The sequence below is a fragment of the Octodon degus genome, unplaced genomic scaffold (genome assembly GCF_000260255.1).
Source record: "Octodon degus isolate 3935 unplaced genomic scaffold, OctDeg1.0 scaffold00094, whole genome shotgun sequence".
Classification (NCBI taxonomy): domain Eukaryota; kingdom Metazoa; phylum Chordata; class Mammalia; order Rodentia; family Octodontidae; genus Octodon; species Octodon degus.
In genome coordinates this window covers 1,604,641-1,612,646 of record NW_004524670.1, presented here as the reverse complement: position 1 = coordinate 1,612,646, position 8,006 = coordinate 1,604,641, and positions in this window count along the sequence as shown.

Below are 8,006 nucleotides of genomic sequence, written 5' to 3'. Positions count from 1 at the left end.
CCACTAAGAAGAATATATGCAGTGTATTATTTGTTGAAATTGTCCTTCCGATTTGATTTGAAACTGTCTCATTGCTATCTGTTTGTCAATAAAACTTTGAAAAAAAAATAAAAAAAAGATATCTCATAAAACTCAACAATAAGAAAACCAAAAACCTAACTAAAATTAAGCATAACACTTGCACTGACTTCTAACCAACAAAATGTACTAATGGAAAATAATCCTCTGGAAACATGTCCATCTTCACTCACAATTAGAGAAATGCAAATTTAATAAAGAAGGTGTCATTTCACAACTGTTGTACTGCCTAAAGTGTCTCAACACTAATAGTAAAAATGGCTAAAGATGCAGAGCTCTAGGAATTCTTCTATTTCCCTGGGGAAATTTAAAATCGTAGAGCCACTTTGAAACAGTTTGGCTGCTTGTTCGGACTCTGAGCAAAGAGTAATCACACAGTGCAGGAATAGCACTGGTCAGTGTTGATCCCCTAACTGAGGGTCAACATCTACATTAACCCATGTACTGGGACTATTATAATGATTCTAATCATAAAACCTAAAACCTGGAGCCTAATAAAATATTCTTCAATAAAGAAAGGAAAAGAAATATAGAAAGAAAGGATAAGCAAACTGAACAGCATCAGTCAAATAGAAAAATATTCAGTGAAATAAAGGAAAGTACTATCAAATTATATCAAACCACAATGAATCTTTAATACAGTACGTGTTGCTACAAAGCCAAATAAAAGTGCTACTTTCAATACATTTCCAATTACTTGAAATTATGCAAAGGCAAAATTATTCAGATGGTAAAAAACAATGGTTTATACTTATATTATTTTATTAATTTTTCATGCCTATATCTTATAATCTGAGCAACTGCTTAAACAATATGTAAGATATTTCATTTTATTTTTGGTATCAGGAATTGAACTCAGGAACTTGAGCTTGTCAGGAAGGTGCTTGTGCCACTAAGCCATATGCATGATGCTAACCATTATTAATCTATTATCATGTTTTGAAACTCAGAATCACTGCTTTTATAGTTTTTTCTATTTAAAATAAAATTTAAAAAATAGAAACAAGCAAAAAAAACAAAAATGATGGTAAATAGATTGGGTTACCAGAGATTTAAAGAGAATAAAATGAGGATTTTTTAGGTAGTAAAATTACTCTCTTTTAATACTTTGCTTTTGTGAGAAGACATAAAATTTTACCAAACAATGGTGAAACAATGTGTGTAAATAAACTAAAACTAATGAATTTAGTGCAGGAATACTAGGATGGACTGGAGACTGTGATAAAATGTCTTAAATCTATCGATCCATATATCTATATCTATCCATCTCTGTATCTGTCTATATTTGATATTTAATTTCATGTAAAATAAATACAGAGGATTAGGGAAGTAAGGACATAGTGACTCATTACATTTGGGTAAGTGGAATCTTTCTGATTGAAGGCAATAAGAATGATGCACAATGAACACTGTATAGTATTTGATGAAGTTTTTTTTTCTACCACAGCAGAGCTGCAAATTCTCAAATCACAATACAGTTGTTCTAGAAGTGAAAAATTAAATGGATGGTGGACAGTGGAAACAAAATTTCTAACTTTGAAATGGGAGGCAACAGATAAACAAAGAGAGAAAGTTGTAACAATTCACGAGTTAAAGAGTTTAGAGATTGGGGCATCAACACAAGTGAGTGCTTAAATTTATAGCAAATGATTGTAATCTAACTATCTCCTAACATGTGCATATATGTGGAAAATTTCTCATTTTCCCTAATTGAGAATCTGACATTGCCTAGATTGATGACATTTCAGCAGGAAAGAGCTCAACTCTTGTTTTCAAATATAATTCTAAAGTCAAAGTAACCAGGAGTCCTTAGGGAGATGGCTAATTCCAGGACTGATGGTGAAACTAAACAGTATGGTTCAGAAATCCTGCAGTGACAGAAGATCAGTGCTGAAGACAAAGCAAAACAACAGTGATGGAGTTATGGGATAGGAACACGATCTATGACCTAACTGAAAGAGTTCCTAGTAGCCAAATCTGGAGCAGTCTGAGTAATTATTGTTGCATGGTATTGGATTAAAATTCAAAGAGTAAAATAAATGTTCATCAGTCCATACAATTACATATTTAAATAGTTAAACAATTAGGGAAAGTTGGGTAAATAAATGTCTCAAGCAGAAGAATGCATAATGGTTAGCTTGATCTATTGCCTACAAGATTGTGGAGATTAATTTTCCCCGCCCTGTGCCTATACTGTATCTAGTGAAATAATTTCTAAAAGTATGGAAAGGTGGATAAAAGAAATACTTTAAAATATGAAAAACACTGGCCCAGACAAATGATCAAGGTCAGCCTCAACCGTATTAATCCATGCCGACAATAGGCACTCAGAAATGATGTACTGGGAATGACATTTCATCTCTGTGGTCTTCTCATAGAAACCAATATTTCCAGTTTCATAATGAGAAAAATAGCAAACCCATCCCTACTGACTGACATTCCACAGAACATATGACCAATAATGTTCAAAACAGTCAAAGTCGTCCAAAACAAGAAAAATCTGAGAGAGCATCACAGGTAATAGAAGGCTAAGAAAACAAAGGCCAAGGAGGATAAATTTAAACTGTAAGGAAATGTCAATACAGGATGGACTATGTAAGACTATGTTAATATTGTTTCATTTACTAAGACAAACACCTACTAACATAAGATTTCATAAACCAGCAAAGTGGGTGTGATATATGCAAAATCGATATTATCTTTGGTGCTTTACACTAAAGCTAACTCTACTGTTTAAGTTTATTGGCTGGTGGTGAAAGAGGAGGTTGAAGCCACAGAAATTTGTAAAAATCACATAAAAGTAGGCAAAAATTGTTTAGGAAATAAAAAGTACTACTGTCTGAATTATGGAATAATGAGAATGAAAGGTCTCATTTAATTGTATATTATGTTTTATATAGGATTGTAGGGAAACTGAGGCCATGAGACATGAAAATGAGTGGCCAAGGAATGTGATCACTGAAAACTGAATTTTGCAAAATAATTGCCAATAAAAAAAGAAAAGAATTGCCATTCTCCATTCTTTCTAAAACTGGCTATTCTAGCATTTACTGAAATTATTTTGTTTTTTTCAATTTGTCTATGAGATTTTTATTTATTTTTATAAATGTTATTTTTGTAAGAAATGTTTCTGTTAACCATATGAAACTAAAAATAAAAACAATAAATCATTACTGCTTAAGTAAGAAGAGTGTCTTCTCTATTATTTCTTTGTGATCATTTCATTCTACATATGACAACATGTCACTCTATAATCACATATTGCATAAGTAATTTTTTCTGAATAAATAATTTTTACATTTAAGGACTTAGAATCTCCACAATATTTATACACTAAAATTTGTATATCTATAATGAAAGAAATGTTCATTTTCAACATATATCAGGGCCATCTTAAACCTTTCTGGGGCTTCTAAATTAATCATGAGTAATAGAATTGTATTATCTGTCCAAAATGTACTACAGGAACACTTCACATCTGATAGGATTTCAGAACAAAGGAAAACTGCATCTTTTTTTATTTTCTCAAATGATTAATAAAATCTTCATAACTATTGCTTCCACTGATAAGTAACAACTACAGGTATTCTTCAAAAGATAGATAATTGACATTATCACTGGAAGAAGGTACAGGTCATTTAAAAACAGTTTACTACATCTAAACTAGCATCCAAAGTGTTATAAACAAATAATGGTCCGTGTTTAAATTTTTAATACTTACAGTACTGTCACATTGGCATTAGTTCCCTTCACAACACTTCCTCTAGCTTTGGACACACATATTCCATCATCACTGCTACTCTCTCCAGCAGTTTTAGCAGTACACTTTCAAGTGTGACTTTAATTGCGTTGTTAGGGTATGCTGATGTACTGAATTGGTTTAACCTCTTTCCTTTCTACAGTAATTTTGACTCTGGCAAAAAGCCATAACATGAAAACCTGTGAGAATGTTTTCTCTCTAGGTGACTCTCCGTAGGTCCACTATACATCATTGATCACTTTCCTCTGTGGCCTCATAATCTCCTTGAACAGAAAATTTGGGACACCACTGAGTTACAGGATGTTACAGTACAGGTTCTCTTATGTCCTGAGTCCTTGTTGACCATGAAGATCTAGGGACAAAATGTTGGCTATCCTTGTAGCCCTTCTTTTTCTCTAATTTTTTGGTCTGAAAACTTAAGTTGTTAACTCTCCAGAAGAGAAGTTTAATGATATTATTACCCTAGAACATAGACCATTGAGCTTAACATTAGTATCTATCTGAGTATCAAACACCTTAGACATAACATGGAGCAGGTATTTTCCAACAATGATTGACATGCTAAACTTTCAATCCCTATAGAATGTGAAAAAAAATAAAATAAAAATAGAGAATTACATTTTTTACACAGTAATTTAGAAATTAACTATATCAGGCTTTCGCAGAGAGCAAATTTGTCAAGCAATGGCCATGACTCATCTACGTGGATGACACTGACAAAAGGTCTACAAACTGTGGTACAGGGTTTCAGGGTAAATCCTGAGGGGATTTGACTGACCTCATGAAATACAAAAGTTACACCTTTTGTTACAAAGATCTTACTTTATTTTGATCTTAACCACCGAGCAGAAATGTATAAATAGGAGGTATAAAAAGTAAAGCCATATTAATATGCCAAGCTGTAAAAGACTTAGGTCAACAACTTCTGACATTGCCAGTTCTGCAGATAACCCACTACTACGATGGACTATTGGACTATATTGGATTATTTTGCTGAATTCACACACTTACAATATTTGAATAGCAATGAAATACCCATCTCTGACAAAACTAAACAAGGCAGACAGAAGTGAAGGACCATTTTGTATTGTATATACAAAATAGGATAGATGTACTGCTACTTTCTCTTAATTCAATGAGGAGAAAGATTTATACTCATAATGTTTAGAGAAGACATCACATCTGCTCTTCTCCTCTGAATAACTACTATGAAGACAACACTATATAATGTATTAATTACTGTAACTATCCTACTGACTTGTTTTGGAACTGTCTCATGGCTAGTTCTTTCCAAATAAAATTAATTTTTAAAAAAGCCAGAACGGAAAGGTTCAGATCTGATGAATAAGGTACATGAGGACATAATGTAAGGTTGTTTTTGAGAATGTTTCCATTGGATGGCATTCTATTCCAAAATTCATCAAATTTTGATTAGACTCGATAAAGACAGAAAAGAACCCTATCAGTTCTTCTTCAGTTTGGGAAAAATTATGGAATGATTGTGTTCAGAGTGAGGAGGAGAGTCATGAAGAGGATTCTGGCATTGCATCTTTTTCTGCAATAATTTCTTTTTAATTTGAACATTCACCATTTCTGTTGCTCATACCTCATAATTTTCTTTTCTCTCCTCATTTTTCTACATTTAAGAAGAAGAGATGACACAAAACTTCCTCAAGGCAACTGAAAATTTACTTGTCTGTGCTTTCCTGGCACCTAACACCAAAATGGCAAATAGGGAAGTTCACTCTCTGCAGCATGGAGTGCTCCCCCTGGGCAGAGATGCACTGAATAAGTTATTGAACTACCTCTTATCAGAGATGCTCCTCATACATAGTGTCCCTCATTTCCTATGCTAAACATTCATCAAATATGTTGAGACAGAAAAAAAATGGTTTCCTTCCATTCCCTGTATAACACACCAGGATACACACAAAAGAGCCACATAGAATTGTATGTTCTTTGAGATTCCTAACTTTACCCATACTTAAATCCAGTATGATATAGATTCTGGTTGTCATACACACAAGGAACAAGAAAGAATTCATTTTAGAGTTTTAAGGTTTGTAGTATTATTAAATGCAGAGTCAAAATAAGCAGGTTAGACATATGATATCTCTAAATCATGGGAATAGACTTCTATGAAAATAAATTCTGGGCAGTGGTATGGGATATAATGGTATTTTGCCTGTATTGAGGTGCTTAGCCCTGTCGTCATTGCTTCAACTACTAGGGGAAGAAAAACATTGCACATTCCAAGCAGGTCTGCTCACCATGATATTAATGAGTGGTGGCATCATATCATTTTTGTAGGAGAACCAATCACAAGAAAGTTATTTATATAACTAATTATTTTAGGCTGAAAACCAAGAAGCAATGGCTCTTTTAACAGTCAGAGCCAAGAGTTAGTGGACCATGGCCCATCTCACGCCTAACAAATCAATATAATAAAGTGTTTCATTCCATTCCACTGGAATAATTAAAACATTCATATCTAAGGGGATCCATGGGAAACAGCATACAACAAATTTTAGGCAACACCCACTACCATCTCTAACTAGCATAAGCACTTCCAAAAACTATAGCCAGAAGGAACTAGTGGAACATAAAGCAGCACTTCCCATATACTCATGCAGAGGAACTCTATAGTGGCGGCCAATGTTCCAGTGGTGTATTTTCTAATTGAAGTAAAGTAATCCATAAAGTGTTCGTGGGAGCAAGATGGCTAAGGTTCATCGGATGCTTGTAGAAAAGATGTGCATGTGTTATGTATTGTGAGGTCATCAATTTTGACCTATTGAATCACACAGCACTTTGTTGCATTTATATGATAATTTTCAAGAATAATAATGTACACAATTTAAAAATACAGTACTAGGGAACTTTTTAACTAAAACATGTTTTGTTCCACTTTCAAACTTCTGTCTTTAGGTGACTAAACCTACATTTAATTCTTCCTTTCTTATTTTCCATGGTTACTTAAGTCTTTTCAAATCAAACGTGACAACAGCTTTTTGTTGAAGCCCTGGTGCTATAAGTTGTATACAGCATTTGCTTCCTCCTGCTCTAAGGAAGAATTTGAACTTTTGGTGCTGTCTCTCCCTTACCCTCTTTTCCTTTCATAATTATGGATGCGTGTGTATGAGCAGGTTGATCTCTAAATCTTTCTTTTCAAAATGAGTCATCTCTCATGAGTCCTCAAAAATTAACCCAAGTTATAGATCATTTTCCCCACTTGCTTGATAAAGTTAAGTTAAATATTTGGAGGAAAACATAATCAGTATAAGTTATTTGAGATGTTGAAAGAGGTTTGTTTTATGTAAAGAAAGTATGACGCAAAGAAACACAATCAACTTAGAGACTATTACTGTATACGTTATCACACAGTAAGTGTCAGAAAAATGCTATGCTTTTGTTATGGAGAAAATAAGTTAGGAATATAGATTTTTAAAATATTAAAATCACATTATTACATAAATAATACTTGAAATGTGAGCTAACTCTTCCAGTGACAGGATTGTATGGAAATTTAAAAGCCTGTGCATTTGAAGCCTTGTAGATAGAGCTGACGATGATGGACTCTGGAATCTGTTGTACACAGTTTGGAGGCAGGTGTTAGGGGAACAAGGATGATGGTACAGAAGAAAAGTCTGGAGTTTAAATATACTGTTACATAAAAGTTGAGAGTGAAGCAAAGCAAATCTATCATTTACATAATTAATTTTAATATAAAATTAAACTAAAAATTAAACATTACAAATGTCCAGTGTGAAATGTTCATTCCCATCTTTAAGTTTATTTGTAATGAATTTGGCCAAATATTTAAGACTGTCTCATGTTAAAAAAAATGAAGAATTACATGATAATTCACACTCTCCTCCCCAATTTATGCCACTTATCATGGGAACACAACCTCAGCAAGACAATTTTGTCATTGTGTGAACACCAAGATAGATATATCAGGGGCCAGCCAGATAACTCAGTGGACTAAAGAGTCTGCTTAGGCAGAAGCAGCCGTCAGGGTTTAATCCCTAGCATACCATGCTGGCCCTGCCACCAGGAGAAGCTGAGATGACTAAGGAACTGGTTGTGGTGGCATGCGCCTATAATCCCAGCAGTCAGGAGGCTGAAAACAGGAGAATCACTATGAGTTCAATCTGTGAAGTAAGAC